We start from the raw sequence: 15,177 nt of genomic DNA, 5'->3' as shown, positions 1-15,177 counted from the left end.
GGCGCTCTCCACAATAACCTTGCGACCCCCCCTGACAACTCCTTTTTGGGTCAGGACAATGACAACGCCTGAAATTTCAGATTTAAATAGCTGAAATAATGAAATTTATTATTTTTAAAATCCCATGACCATGAAATTGACCAAAATGGACCATGAATTTGGTAGGGCCCTAAGTATTTTATGTCTTATGCAACTCGTACAATATGTATACACATGCTTCAGTTTGCTTAGCTTTTGCTATCCACACTTTTTCTTGTTGTTGTGAAATGCTCATATCATGCATACTTGATCAGGTCATTTTACCATTTACTCGATATAGAGACTTCCTTATCTTTCCTGAATGAGCTTTTTGCATTATTTCCTGTCTTCTTGCCAACATTCTGTGGTCAGAACATATCACCCTGGTCTCACACAGCAGCTTATGAACATCACTTAAGCAAGATTACATAAAAACAAGCTACAAAAGCAACACCCATGCCAAAGAAAACTAGGGCAAAAGCCAGCCCAGTCAGCATAAATATCATTTTGGTCTGTCCAAACTTATTCATTAGACATGACCTATATGACAGTTCCCAATATCTGCCCTAGCCTGCTTGTGAAGAGAAGGCTTGAGGTCTCAGGACAAGTATTTTTTAGGGAAAGGGGTGCAAAAGTCAACCAAAGGTTTGGGCTAACCACACTCAACCAGGATCTGATGATACCGTTGGGGTAAAAAACCTGTGATCCCTTGATTTGTTCAAAAAATCTCTGGGAGATACAAGGGGAATTCCCAGCTCAAATGGCAGCATTAAGAAGCCAGGTGAACAAGGAAGAAAGGTGCTTCTTCCTGGGTCCCTGCTACAGCTAGGCAACTGATACTCCCTTTTCCCTGGGTTGGTCTCAAGGAAAGAGGAGACAAAGGCTATATTCCTGGAAAAAGGGGTAAACAGTGAGGTGGCAAAATTTGCAGATGATACAAAACTAATCACGATAGTTAAGTCCAAAGCAGACTGTGAAAGGTTACAAAGCGATCTGGCAAAACTGGGTGATTGGCAACACAATAGCAGATGAAATTGACTGTTGATAAATGCAAAATAATGCACATTGGAAAACATAATCCCAACTATACTTATAAAATGATGGGGTCTAAATTAACTGTTACTACTCAAGAAAGATCTTGGAGTCATTGTGGATAGTTCTCTGAAAACATCCACTCAATGTGCAGTGGCAGTCAAAAAAGCTAACAGAATGTTGGGAATCATTAAGAAAGAGATAGATAAGACAGAAAATATCATATTGCCTCTAAATAAATCCATGGTATGCCCACCATTTTGAATATTAAGGCTTATAAAAGGACAACAAAAATGATGAGGAGTATGGAATAGCTTTCATATGAGGATGGATTAATAAGACTGGGACTTTTCAGCTTGAAAAAATGATGACTAAGGGGGGGATATGATAGAGGTATATAAAATCATGATGGGTGTGGAGAAAGTAATTAAGGAAGTGTTATTTACTCCTCATAACACAAGAATTAATAGGTAGCAGGTTTAAACAAGCAAAAGAAGTATTTCAACACAGTCAACCTGTGGAACCCCTTGCCAGAGGATGTTGTGAAGGCCAAGACTACAACAGGGTTCAAAAAAGAACTAGATAAGTTGATGGAGGATAGGTCCATCAATGGCTATTAGCCAGGATGGGAAGGGATGGTGTCCCTAGCCTCTGTTTGCCAGAAGCTGTGAATGGGTGACAGGGGATGGATCACTTGATGATCACCTGTTCTGTTCATTCCCTCTGGGGCACCTGGGCTAGGTGGACCTTTGGTTTGACCCAGTACAGCCGTTCTTATATTCTAACAGTTCTTACTCTGCCCAGCAACAGTTCCTGCTTTACGCAGCAACAGTTCCTGATTTGTTAATCTGCTTACCTATCAATAACTCCCTCATGCTCTGTATCGATTGGTCAATTGTTAATATATATTCTGTATACTGTTACCAGTACTTCTTTGGCATCATTTGGCTGGGAGTTATCTGCTACCTAGGTTGCCCCATTGTGACTCTGCCTGACCAACAGAGTTCTAGTGTTTATTATTTCATTTCTATAATAAAAGCTATTATTTAAATACTTACTAAAGACTCTGGAATTGAATATCTTGAACCAGGCAGGTAACAGAAGGAACCTACAAAAGAAGACTATTGCTTGGGAAGGGAAAGGCTTTGACTTCCAGGGAATAGGGAGAAGAGGGCTCTGGAAAGGGGGAGGGAAGAGCATAAAAAAGACAAAACATAAAAACACAACCATATATATAACAACTTCATACCAAGCACAGTAGATCACGATGAAAAGGCAACAATTATCAAACACTTAACACTACAGACAAAACTAAACCAGTGCATAAGTTCTTGAGGGGCTGGGCCATGAAGACATACCAACCAGGCAGGGACCTCTGCCAAAATCCATCATTTAAATTATTATTACTATTATCTTTATTTTAACAGGCATCCTACTTTCCTATACCACAAAGTAGTAGCTACATTTTAAGGAGATCGAAAGGGAGCACACATTCCACAAATGTAATATTTTTTAACCTGTTATCTCAAGGATATGCCTGTGTATTATCCCCGAATTTGTAATCTTTTCAATTTGCCAAATCAAACACCAGAGTATTGGTAATACAGCTTGGTGCACTAAGTGAGACATTGTATGTTGTGGGGATTATTTGCCCAGGATCACATGCCCTCTCCCTCTTTTAGTTTACAACCAAACATTCAGTTTCCCTTCCCTATACTAAATAACCATACAGCTAACAGGGGGAGAAATTTAACTGCTCCCACACACTGTAAATTACTGCACCAAAAAACACAATCCAATTGAAGAAGTGACTCTTCTATATTAACTTCATACTTCATGTTCATGCACTCAGTGTTCGAGCTTATAGAAGGTGTTAATAACACCCAGATAATGTGAGCACCATGCAAGACACAAACTATCTTATTTATACAGATAAAAGGGAGAGAACTTAACAAGATAACAAAGGAAGCAGAATCTGATAAGTTTACCTGGGCTAGGCATGCATATCTTATTTCCTTACTATTACCCATCTTCCATTAATGTTTCGCCATTAGCACCATTGTTTATGCCTAATGTTTCTTTTCCTGGCACCTGTATTTCAACATTTCTTATTTCTGCTTAAAGGTACATACAACATTTCTTTAATCCATTCTTATTTTTACAATATAATTCATTCTACTTTCACATGGGGGAAGGGGCTGAAGTAGTTGAGGGGGGTTTCAGAGCAAGTGGGGATAGGAAATGAGACTGGGGAGGGCATGGGGGAGAGCAAGATAGGAGACATGGAAAAAGGGGCAAACAGGGGCAGGGTGAGAGGGAGGAAGTAGGAGGTGATAGGAAGGCTAGAAATCACTGCATGTAAATCAGCACCCCTCATGGGTCGTCTCCTCTGCTCTGTTGGCCTATAGGTGTAAAACAACATTGCTCAGCTCCTGTGCAGCTTTCCATGATGCATTGAAGTGAGAAGAACCCTCTCTTGCATTTCTAGCACATGGAATGTAAGGCTGCCAGGCTTTGAAGATCCCCAGCAATAAGGCACAGTGACACAGCAGGATCTCCCCCTGGCACCAATTTTAAAAAGTGGTATTAAAGCTCCCACATTTCTCCAGAGCAACAGGGAGCCATCCTTCCCCCTGCTGTATGTCTTTGTGATCATACAAGGCCTGTGTGTTAGCTTAGCAAACAAATGGTTCATTCTGATCTGTCCATTTAGGGATGTTCTCAAATGTTTCATTAATTTCCTAGCACATATACATACCTATCTTATAGAGCTGGAAGGAACCTGACAGATCATTAAGTTCAGCCCCCTGCCTTCACTAAGTACTAATTTTGCCCTAGATCCCTAAGTAGCCCCCTTAAGGATTGAACTCACAACCCTGGGTTTAGCAAACTAATGCTCAAACCACTGAACTATACATGAGCACTAGCACATAATACTGCTAATACACAATTTAAATAAATCCTTTCCACAGTCAGTTCACTGCCATTTGAGATGAGGTGTTCCCTTAGCTTCCCTGCTAGGGTGATTCACATCCAGCTGTTTGATGAGAATTGATATACATGTCCCAAAAGTTGATAAGGCATAAGCTTGGAGCAGAAGAAATAACAAAGATAAGTAAATTAGTTAGGCCAGGTCTACACTACAGACTTCTAGTGGTAGAACCACATCACTCACAAATGTGAAAAATCCACAGCCCTGAGCAACATTGTTATAGCAACCTAATCCCTGGTGTAGACAGTGCTATGTTGGCAGGAGAGCCTCTTGCAGAAGTGAATTAACTATGTCAATGGGAGAAACCCTCCCATAAGCATAGGAGCGTCTTCATTTAAGCACTACAGCAGCGCGTCGATGCCGCGCTTTAAGCGTAGACCTGCCCTTAGTCACAGTAACTGGATAAGTCCATAAGTGCAAGTAGGGCAGACATAACTGGCAAGTAAACTTGATATAAAACAGAACAGGAACTTAATTCACTGCTGGCTATTTAAAAGATGTTGTGATTCTTGTGGCTTTTCAAACGGATGCATTTCCTCACCAACACTGACATGAGACTGAGCTGGAAACACAATATTTCAGTCTCTGCTGCATGGCAAATTTGCTTGCTCTTCTAAAAGCTGATCTCTCTTTAACTACATCTTTTGCAAACTCTCAAAACATCATTCTCTTGTTTTCTTTTGTTTTTTTGCACAAGCTAGCTGCATTATTTTTTCTTTTACATTAAATTTGAGACATCTGACAATCAGTGCACATGGTTTGGCATCTAAGGCTCCCTTAGGTGCCGGGGATTGATGTGCTCTCTCTAAATCAAATTCAAAATCATCCAGCAGGCAGAGTATTTCTGAAAGGAACTGGGGAACAAATTCTAGGGGGGTGCCTTCCTCTGTGCTCCTTCAGGTACAACAATAAATCTCAAATTATTGTGGCGAGACCTTCCCCAGAGGTCTGCCACCTCAGCTTTAAGAGCAGATAAGTCTGTGAGGCTTCTTTGCACCTGGGCAGAAAGCCCTAGTACCTGATCTTCCACTGATGATAGTCTTTCTTCTGCATCATTCACTGTTAGCACTAGCAGAGAGGAGTTAATTGGGGTTAATCGGGGTAACAGTCAATTGTATTGTGGAGACAAAGTGGGAGAGATAGTAGTAGTTTCTTGTATTGTACCAACCTCTGTTGGTGAGAGAAACAAGTTTTCAAGCTTTACACAGAGCTTTTCTTCAGGTATTGTGGCTATTGTGGCCTTGATATTTACTGTGTCTGCAGCAACTTTCTCCAGCACAGCCATCATAGACACAGTGCCCTGAGCAGCAACCATCTTGTTGAGATGGTGAGGAGCCTCTGTTCTCCTTACTTTTCGGCTACTTGTGGCGCTCCCTGTAGACAAATCTTTGCCTTCTGACATTCCAGTGATTTTGGGGTACCTGTTTCTTTATTGGGGGAGGGTTGGTCAGAGGCTCTGGATGGAAATGGATATTAGGGGATGGCTCTGGAGCTCAAAGGATGTGCCTTTCCATGATGCACAGCGCTCCCTGAGGTCCAGTGACAATTTTTAAATAAAAACAAACAACAACTTTCTTTTAAACTTTTATTATTCAATAATATGCCCCAATCCTGCAAGCCACTCCACGCAGGCAGGTCCCTATACACACATGCTTCCTCACTGACATCAGTGGGGCTCTGCATTGAGTGCAGAGGTCTACCTGGACAGAGCAGTTTATAGGGTTGGGACCTTAGCTAGGAGACTGTTCCAATGGAAGACTTATTCAGCTGTTTTGGGGTTAGTAGAGAGCCAAAAACATATTTTTTAAAAAGTGGTACATGAATTGATTAAGATGAGAAAAGGCATGTTTTTCTTTCAAACAAAGAATTTTTCTCATACATCTATCAAAATAAGTCGCGTCTGGTCTGAGGCCAAACAGGTCTAAAAGGAGAAATGGTAAGAAAGCTATAAGGATGTGAAAGCATGCTACTCTGGAAGCCTGAATATGTACTTCATTATGCGGACTAGCTTTTGAAAACAGAAAAGATAATATTATTTACATATAGCTGCATACACCCATATTACACATATACGATCTTCAAATGTGTAATAATTTTACACATATGCTCCGAGCTAAAGTTGGACATTTTTCTGGATAAAAAAAATTCCACATTTAGATTAGGATAAACATTTATAACAGATAATAAGCCTTTGTACTACAGGTCAACCACTAACTGACCAGGGCAAGGAAGAAACTTCTCCTATTGACAGGTTATTTCATAGTGGTGATGCACCTTCTTGCACCTTCTTCTGTAGCCTCTAGCACTGGTCACTGTCAGAGACAGGATACTGGATTAGATGGACCACTGGTATCATCCAGAAGCTCAGTTCCTGATCTAGAATCAGATCTATGCAAATTGGTAATGGGTTTGAGAATTCCTGAGAGGTGGTGAAGAGAGACAAAAGGATTGGCAACTTGGACAACTAGATAGGTGATTTGGCAGCTAGAGGCAGTAGCTTCTGCAATGGCAATGTTGCTTGTTTCAGGGATAATGGTGTAAAAGAGATAGGGTATAAAACAAACTTTAGTATAAGAAAACTGCTTAACTGATTACTCATACCTAAGGCTGCGAGTCTGTCACGGAGGTCATAGAAGTCATGGATTCCATGACCGCTGCAGGGGCAGTCTCGGTCCACCGCGCCCCCAACTCAGCATCAGCAGGAGTTTGGGTGTGGGAGGGAGCTCAGGGCTGGGAGTTTGGGGGGCGGGAGGGGGTGATGGCTCTTGGTGGTGCTTACCTCGGGGGGGGGGGGTCCCCATACGCAGTGACATGTCCCTCCCTCATCTCCTAGGTGGAGGTGCAGCCAGGCAGCTCTGAGCACTGCCCCAGCCCACAGGCACTGCCCCTGTAGCTCCCACTGGTTCCCAGCCAATTGGACCTGTGGAGCTGGTGCTTTGGGCTGGAGCAGTGCATGGAGCGCCCTGGCCGTGCCTCCACCTAGGAGATGGGGAACATGTCGCTGCTTCCGGGGAGCCATGCAGAGCCGGGTAGGGAGCCTGCCAGCCCCGCCAACACCCCCGCCCCTGCAGCAGCAGGGGTCACTCCAACACTGCAGGGATAGGTCAGTCAGGCATGCTCAGTTCAAAACTAGGGGAAGGTCACCAGACCATAATAGTAAACAGACCATAATACTAAAACTTGTTATGTAACAGCTTTGATTGACAGCCAGATTTAGCAGTTGTGATTGGACTATAAGTATGGACCAATTAGAGAAGGTTTAAAGATGATTGGAGGATAGAGGATGCTAATGTCAGGATTGGGAAAGAAGCCAATCCGAAAGGACCTAGTGGCTGGTAAAACAGAATAAAGGACTGGCAGTCAGTAGGCAAAACTCAGTCAAGATAGGGAGCCAGAAGAAGATCAGATCAGAAGAAAGAAACCTAAAAGAGCAAAGAACACCAAAGAAGAAGATCCAAAAGAAGAAGCAGTAGCTGCAGCAACAGCAGTACCAGTCACAGAACAGAAGAGCCTTAGACAGAGCGAGGGAGAGAAGCCTATAGAACAGTGTCTCCCAAACTTGGGATGCCGCTTGTGTAGGGAAAGCCCCTGGTAGGCCGGGCCAGTTTGTTTACCTGCCCCGTTCACAGGTTCGGCTGATCGCGGCTCCCACTGGCCGCAGTTCACTGCTCCAGGCCAATGGGAGCTGCTGGAAGTTGCAGCCAGCACATCCCTCAGCCCGCGCCACTTCCCACAGCCCCCATTGGCCTGGAGCAGCAAACTGCATCCAGTGGGAGCCGCGATTGGCCAGACCTGTGCATGGGGCAAGTAAACAAACCGGTCCGGCCCACCAGGGGCTTTCCCTACGCAAGTGGTGTCCCAAGTTTGGGAAACACTGCTATAGAGAGTAAGCATCTAGTTATAGGGCAGGATATAGAATAGAAATAGAATTAATGAGTGTGTATGTTTGGGATAATAAAGATGGGTATCAGTGCTGTATGTGTCTATGTTAGTATGTATAAAGTATGCAACTTATATTCAGTGTTGAAAATTGGGATTTACATTTAATAGTTGAATTATTGCTGAACCAGTTCTTGTCAGTAATAATAAAAATATTATTGTTTCGAAAAAGTACTGCCTGTGTGTCAATCCTTTGAGCAGAAGGCTGTAGCCGTGTCCTCCCAGAGGTGAACAGATCTAGTCTGTTTTGGGGAATTTCCTGAAGGGCATAGGGAGATCCTTGGTAAACCTTGGCAATTCTACTAGGGCAGGTCCCCTCCTTTCACCTTGCAGGAACAGATTAATAGGTCAACATCATGGGAACCCAGAAGTAAGCAATAGGAGGGCTACTTTGTGGTCCCTGAGTCTGTTCTTGGGGTAACAGCTTCAATACATAGGAGGTGGAAAGTCAGCTAAATGAAGATATAGAAATGTATAAAGAAACACCAGAAGATAAGAGTATGGAGAGCGAGAAGAAAGTATAAATATTGATTCAAGTAGTAGTCAGGTAGATATTACAATTAGTGAAAGGGCTATAGCCAGGGCCACCTCCAGGCACCAGCGGAGGAAGCACGTGCCTGGGGCATCACATGCTAAGGGGCGGCATTCCATCCATTCTTGGGGCGGCACAGTCCGGGCAGCTTTTTTTTTTTTTTTGCTTGGGGCGGCAAAAATGGTAGAGCCAGCCCTGGCTACAGATAATCAGGCTAGAAAACTGTAGGAGGTGCAAGGGAAACAACTGAAATGCTTGTATGCAAATACAAGGAGTCTGGGCAATAAAACAGAGGAACTGGAACTACTGGTGCATGAGGTCAAACCAGATATTAAAACTCTTACAGGAAAATGGTGGAATAGCACTCATGACTTGAATACAGGTGTTGACCAAACTAAATTAGAACCCATAATGCTTCATGGCACTGGTTGACGAGACTGGACCAGAGTGCTTTGCAATTGAGCTATTGATTAAACTGAATCAGCATACTTTGCTAAGCCAAAGACAAAGTGGACAAATACAGCCAGTGAAACCACAGCACTGGTGTTGCACTGACAGCTAGTATATATAAGAAAATGGAATTTTACTAAACCTGAGCTCTCACCAACAGAGCTATCTGAAGTCTGCAAACCTGAACTCCTACAATCAGAACTATTAACCAGGAATGTAAATCGCTTTCCTATGGAATACCAATTTGTGTGAATAAAATGTATTGGGAAATCAGTTCTTATAAGTAAAAGGTTGAAAGGTATTGATTAAAATATGGGAATTATAGCTATGAAAAAGGCAAATGCAATCCTAGGATGTTTCAGGAAAGGCATTTTCAGTAGAGATAAAAAAATCAATGCCATTGTATAAGGCACTTGTAAGACCTCATCTGGAATACAGTGTACAATTCTGGTCACTCATGTTCCAGAATGCTGAATTTAAATTGGAACAGGTGCAGAGAAGAGCTAGTAGGATGAACAGAAGAATGGAGGGCCTATTTTATGAGAGGAGACTGGAAAAGTTTGGCTTCTTTAGTCTATATAAAAAAGAAAGCTGATAGGGGATATGATTGCTCTCTATCGATACATCATGGGGTCAATACCAGGGCGGATGAAGACCTAATGGGTATAAACTGGCCCTGAACAAATTCATGCTAGAAATTAGTTTTGAGGAAGAGCTGGACAAATTTATGAGTGGGGTTGTATGACGGGTTTGCTTCTGATGGTGAGGGCAGGGCTTGGCAGCCTGGGAGTTTCTTCTTCCTTATGTGTAAAGCTCTTCCTTCAGGTCTTCAGCCAGCCCCCCACAAGCGTCAGGAAAGGTTTTGCCCCTTCCGTGTTGTTGGTTTTTTGTTTTTGTCTCCTTCCTCTGAAGCATCAGGGATAGCCAGAGTTGGAGATGGGACACTGGATGGTGTGGGCCAAAGCTACGAGGTAGTACTGAGAATTCTCTCTGTCACATGCTTAGTGGATGGTCCTTGTTCATATGCTCAGAGTCTAATTGATCACCATATGTGGGGGTCATGAAGGAAGTTTTCCCCAGGTCAGGTGGGTAGTGATCTTCATGGTTTTTCGCATCCCTCTGCAGCATGGAATGTGGGTTACTTGCCAGGATAATCTGGGTATATCTCATTTGATCAATTCCCTGACATTGCAGGGGCTCCAGAATTGGTACACCTCAGTCCTGCAGCAACTAACAGTTAAGTCTCTTGTAACAGTTGTAATACTTCCGTACAATTTTGGTTGTTGAGTTTAGTGTTCAAGTACTGGGTGATACTATTAGGCTGTGACATGCAGGAGTTCAGACTAGATGATCTGGTAGTTCCTTCTGACCCAAAACTCGGTGACTGTATAACTCTAGGTAGGGTATAAACACCCACAGAAATGTAACCAATTTGAAACATCTTGAAATACGTGAGCTGGTGTAGCCCATAGGGCTAGCTTGCATTACCTCTGAATATAATGAAGGTAAGGAACCTACCAGCCTGTACCCTTTAAGGCATTAACTTCACCAGTTTTAGCATGAGGCTTGAGGCCTATGAACTGTGGCACACAGATAAACCCCAAGTATTGAGGACCTGAAAATAGAGTGTTTAAGGGGAGTTTCCAACCACAGGAACTTGAGTACAACCACAAGGATGTCATGGCAACTAATTGACGTACATAACAATAACAGGTACATGACCTACATCCTCAGATACCTAACCACAAGAAGGCCATGGCAATGAATTAATGTATATGATAATAAGTTGATATCATTGATATACTAACTTATAGAAGGACACTTCAACATTAGTGAGGAGAGGACATACAAATAAGGAAAAGGGAGGAAACCCCTACTGAATATGCATCAAACATAGTGGCATCAGCATAACATTATAAAAGTGGCATCCCAACCTAGGAGCTGTAGGAGAGAGAGATGTAGCCCTTGGGAAGCACAAGCATGATGGCCACTGGTGATGCAGGGGAAGGTGATGGTAATGAAGACAATGATGGCTAACATTTCAGGTTGTTCTGCAAGGGATGGGGTGAGTATATGGAAGTGCAGGTATACATTCTGTAGTATCTCTATCTACCTTACTGAGTTGGAGTGTTTAGGACTGTGCTAAATGTATTAATAAACTATTAGTAAATATAGAAGAGTTCCTATAGTGGCAGTGTTGCAGCTGTGCACATCAGGATTCCCAGCTATATAATAATTTGAATAATACTGGGCCTGATATTAGGATAAGAACCTGTCAACCCTCCAAGTGACATCTGGGAATTCTTGAGTAACCAATATAATTAATACATAATCTATAGATCTGGCTACACTGCATGGGGTTTCCCCAGATTGATAACAGATATGGCTTTCTGTTTTACTGATATTGTATCTTAACAATAGACCTGATTGAGCTTGGGCTACCTGGTATCTCATGAAATTAAATTATCATCAGTTTTAAACCCTCAAACAGCAGGAGTGTACATTGCAAATGCAGGAGGAATGGAGGACAGACAACTCTGGTCTTTTCCTGGTGTGCAAATAGGCAAGTATGTGTGTGTTGGGGGGAAAGACAGTTAAGGGTGCCTATCTAAAATAAGGTATTTGATATTACCAGGAGTACTCCCAGGTGGCCAGCCCAGGACCTCAGTCTTCTCCCTTTCAAAAGTGTCTTTTGGGAAGTAATGTGCTGAAGAGGACAGGCTGTTCTATCCCATTTCTGCTGGGAGGTCAAATGTGGTTCCTCTTCTTGGGAATGCTGGCATGCATCAATCAGATGGTGACTGTTGGGAAAGATATGAAATGTCCAATTAACCATCCAATCAGAGAATGAGGCATCACTTTTAAATTCTTGCATCTGGGGCTGGAATATTCCCATCTCCTTGCGCAAAATGTCTTGACATACCAGTTTGTGCAAGACCAGTTAAGCCATAACTGTTGGTACAACCATCTTGGGGCTCACATTGAACCACTGCTGGTTAGCACTGGTCAGCAAATTACTTTCTCAAATCGCTTTCCCTGGATCTCCATTGCAGTGCTTCCATTGGCATGATGTGTTTGCTTAAGTTGCAGTTTCTCCATTAGCACTCTGTTAGCTGATGAACATCCAGTTTAAAGTTCACATAGAGTTTGCTGGGATTCCGTCCAAGAGCTTTCCACTCAGCTTATCCAGAACACTTTGTACACCTCTGGGAGAATACTTCATCCAGTTCTCTGGGATCCAAAACATTCAGTTGAATTCCAGCTCATCATTCAGGTAACTTTATTAGGCATGTAGCAGCAATTTGTCCATGCTGGCCAGGACCAGATGCAGGGGGTTTAGGTACAGAGTGATACCACAATTCATGCATAGCACAGTTTACATACATCTTTCTTAGCTACTAACGTCTATACTTCTTGTATGCAATGACCAATCACTTTGCAGATCACGTAAAGACCAATCACTCCGTAGATTGTGCAAGGCAAGTTTATTAGGTTAGGGTGTTCTTGCCCACTTTGTTTACTATAAAAATACCCACAACCACAATAGTTAGTTTATTTAGTTTCTGCCTCCCTTATTTACTATGAACATCTTCACAATAGTTAGTTGTTTCAGCAATTACTTGTTCAACGGTTACTTGTTCAGACTTGTCTTTTCTTAAGCTGGGCCTGTTCATGTCAGCTAAGTTAGCCCTACAGAGTTTATACAAAGTACCTCCATATTTTTTGATGATCTTTTGTATAATTATAGAATCATAGGGTTAGAAGGGACTACAAGGGTCATCTAGTCTAACACCCTATAAACTTGTTTTAACTGTCTATTATACAATCACAAAGTCATGTCAAGAACTGCTGTTCTCCTGCAAGCCAGAACAGCTGTTTAAATCTTCCATTTGTGTTCTCCTTATTTTAACAATAATGGTGGGAAGCTTGTATGTATGGTAGAGCTGTATCTGTACATTACTGATCAAACAATCATACTTCTGATTATCCAACTCTGTGATCAACTGTCCTTATAACAAACATTTTGTTCGGTTTCTCTTTTATTTAGTACCTCTTTGTTAAGGGCAGTTAGCATGAGTGATTCCATTTTGTAAGTTCCCCTATTCTGTAAGGCCCAGATCCACCATTAACTAAAAGCAAGCACATCACGTACCAGGGTCCCTAGGGCAGTGTTAAAACAAGGTAAAACCATAAACAGGAAAAAGGACAGGAAAACAGTTAGCAACAGCACAAATAAGGGAAATTCTGGTATGCAAGACAACAGCTGGACTACGCACTAGCCAACACAAGGATAATAATTAGCTGTAATAGGCTAAAGATAAGAAAATGGCTTGTTTATTGGCTAAGGCTCATGACCCACGAGGGGAACATGCATTGCTAAAAGGTATATAACCCCTATGTAACCTGCAGCCTGCAGGTTTTGTCTGATGGAGCCACATCTGCCCCCTTCAACATCACCAATGGCGTGAAACAAGGATGTATTCTCGCTCCTGTCTTATTTAATCTGTTCTTTGCATGCGTCCTCAACCATGCAATGAAAGATCTGGATCGAGGTATATATTTGAAATACCGGCACGATGGTTCACTTTTTGACTCTGTCGCCTGAATGCAAAGACTAAGACAGTGCAGAAACTCCTTCTTGAGGCACTCTTTGCCGACAACTGTGCCCTCATGGCTCCCACTGAAAATGATCTTCAGCACATTGTCAACAAGTTTGCCGAGGCCTCGCAATTCTTTGGACTATCAGCCTCGGAAAGACAGAAGTTCTCCATCAACCTGTACCTGGATCAAATGCTTCTGTCCCAAGTATCTCCATTGATGGCACTCAGCTTAAAGTAGTGGAGAACTTTAAATACCTGGGTAGTGTCATATCCAGTGATGGATCACTGGATAATGAGATCAACACACGAATATCCAAAGCAAGCCAGGCACTTGGCTATCTGCATGTCAAAGTTTTAAACCACCACAACATCCAGATGTCAACAAAACTGCTTGTGTACAGAGCTGCTGTTCTTTCATCTCTTTTGTACCGGTGTGACACATGAACACTATATAGGTGTCACATCAAGCAGCTCGAAGCATTCCACATGCACTGCCTCCGCAATATCATGAAGATCCGCTGGCAAGACAAAGTGCCCAATCTTGAGGTCCTCGAGAGAGCCCAGATGACAAGCATCGAAATGATGATCATGAAGTCACAGCTACGTTGAACAGGTCATGTCAGCCGCATGGATGCCAACAGAATCCCCCGCCAGCTTCTGTATGGTGAGCTCTCCCAGGGCATCCGGCATATAGGTCATCCACGAAAACGTTACAAGGACACCATCAAAGCCAATCTGCAGTACAGCAGTATCAAACCCAGGGACCTTGAGGACGCCACCAGCGACAGAACACAGTGGCGTGCAACAGTCAGGAATACCTGCATCGCCTTTGAGGAAGACCGCTGCCGGCGTCTACAAGAGGCATGCGAACAACATCACAGAGCACCAGCAGTGCACAATCCACTGACCGTGAACTTCCCATGCACCATCTGCAGCCAAATGTGCACCTCTAGAATTGGCTTCTATAGCCATCAGAGGGCACACCATGAGACCAACAATAGATGATTTGCTCAGATTTGTCATCATCGGATCAATGGACTACCAAGAAGAACCTGCAGCCTTTGTCTCTCCCTGACTAGCAGGGGGACACCCTGTTCGAACGTTGTTTGAACCTTGCACAATAAAACTTTGTTGTTTGGACACTCCATAAATCTTTAGTCTTTGTGCCTCAGCCTAGAAATGAACGGTGCGTGGCCTACAGGCATAATTCGTAACATCTTCCAGCATGGGTGTATTTCATTAATTTGATAAAGTAATCATTTGTGTTTGCAAATATTAGCCTTACTACTTCGTTTTATCACTAAACTAAACAAAAATATGAGCCCCTTCTTTTCCTAACAGAATTGCCCAGGAGATAAACCCTGTCATTAAAGTTTATAATAATTTGCCCAAAGCTGCACCATTTGTTGGCTTCTCTTTTACATATAACTTCATTTAATTTTATTTAGTCTTCTTCCCTAGTTTCCCCCTACTACTGCATCTGGCAAAATCATAATATCTTAATATTTAGTATCTATATTTTGATGTATTTATTCGCAGTATACTATAGAAGGGAAAAGGGGAATTATCTTAACCACACCCTTGGTGCAGTTGACAAGCTTCCTTTCTTGCCT

This window comes from Mauremys reevesii, linkage group 1 (genome assembly GCF_016161935.1).
Source record: "Mauremys reevesii isolate NIE-2019 linkage group 1, ASM1616193v1, whole genome shotgun sequence".
In the NCBI taxonomy this organism is placed as follows: domain Eukaryota; kingdom Metazoa; phylum Chordata; order Testudines; family Geoemydidae; genus Mauremys; species Mauremys reevesii.
This window is presented reverse-complemented; position numbering follows the sequence as displayed.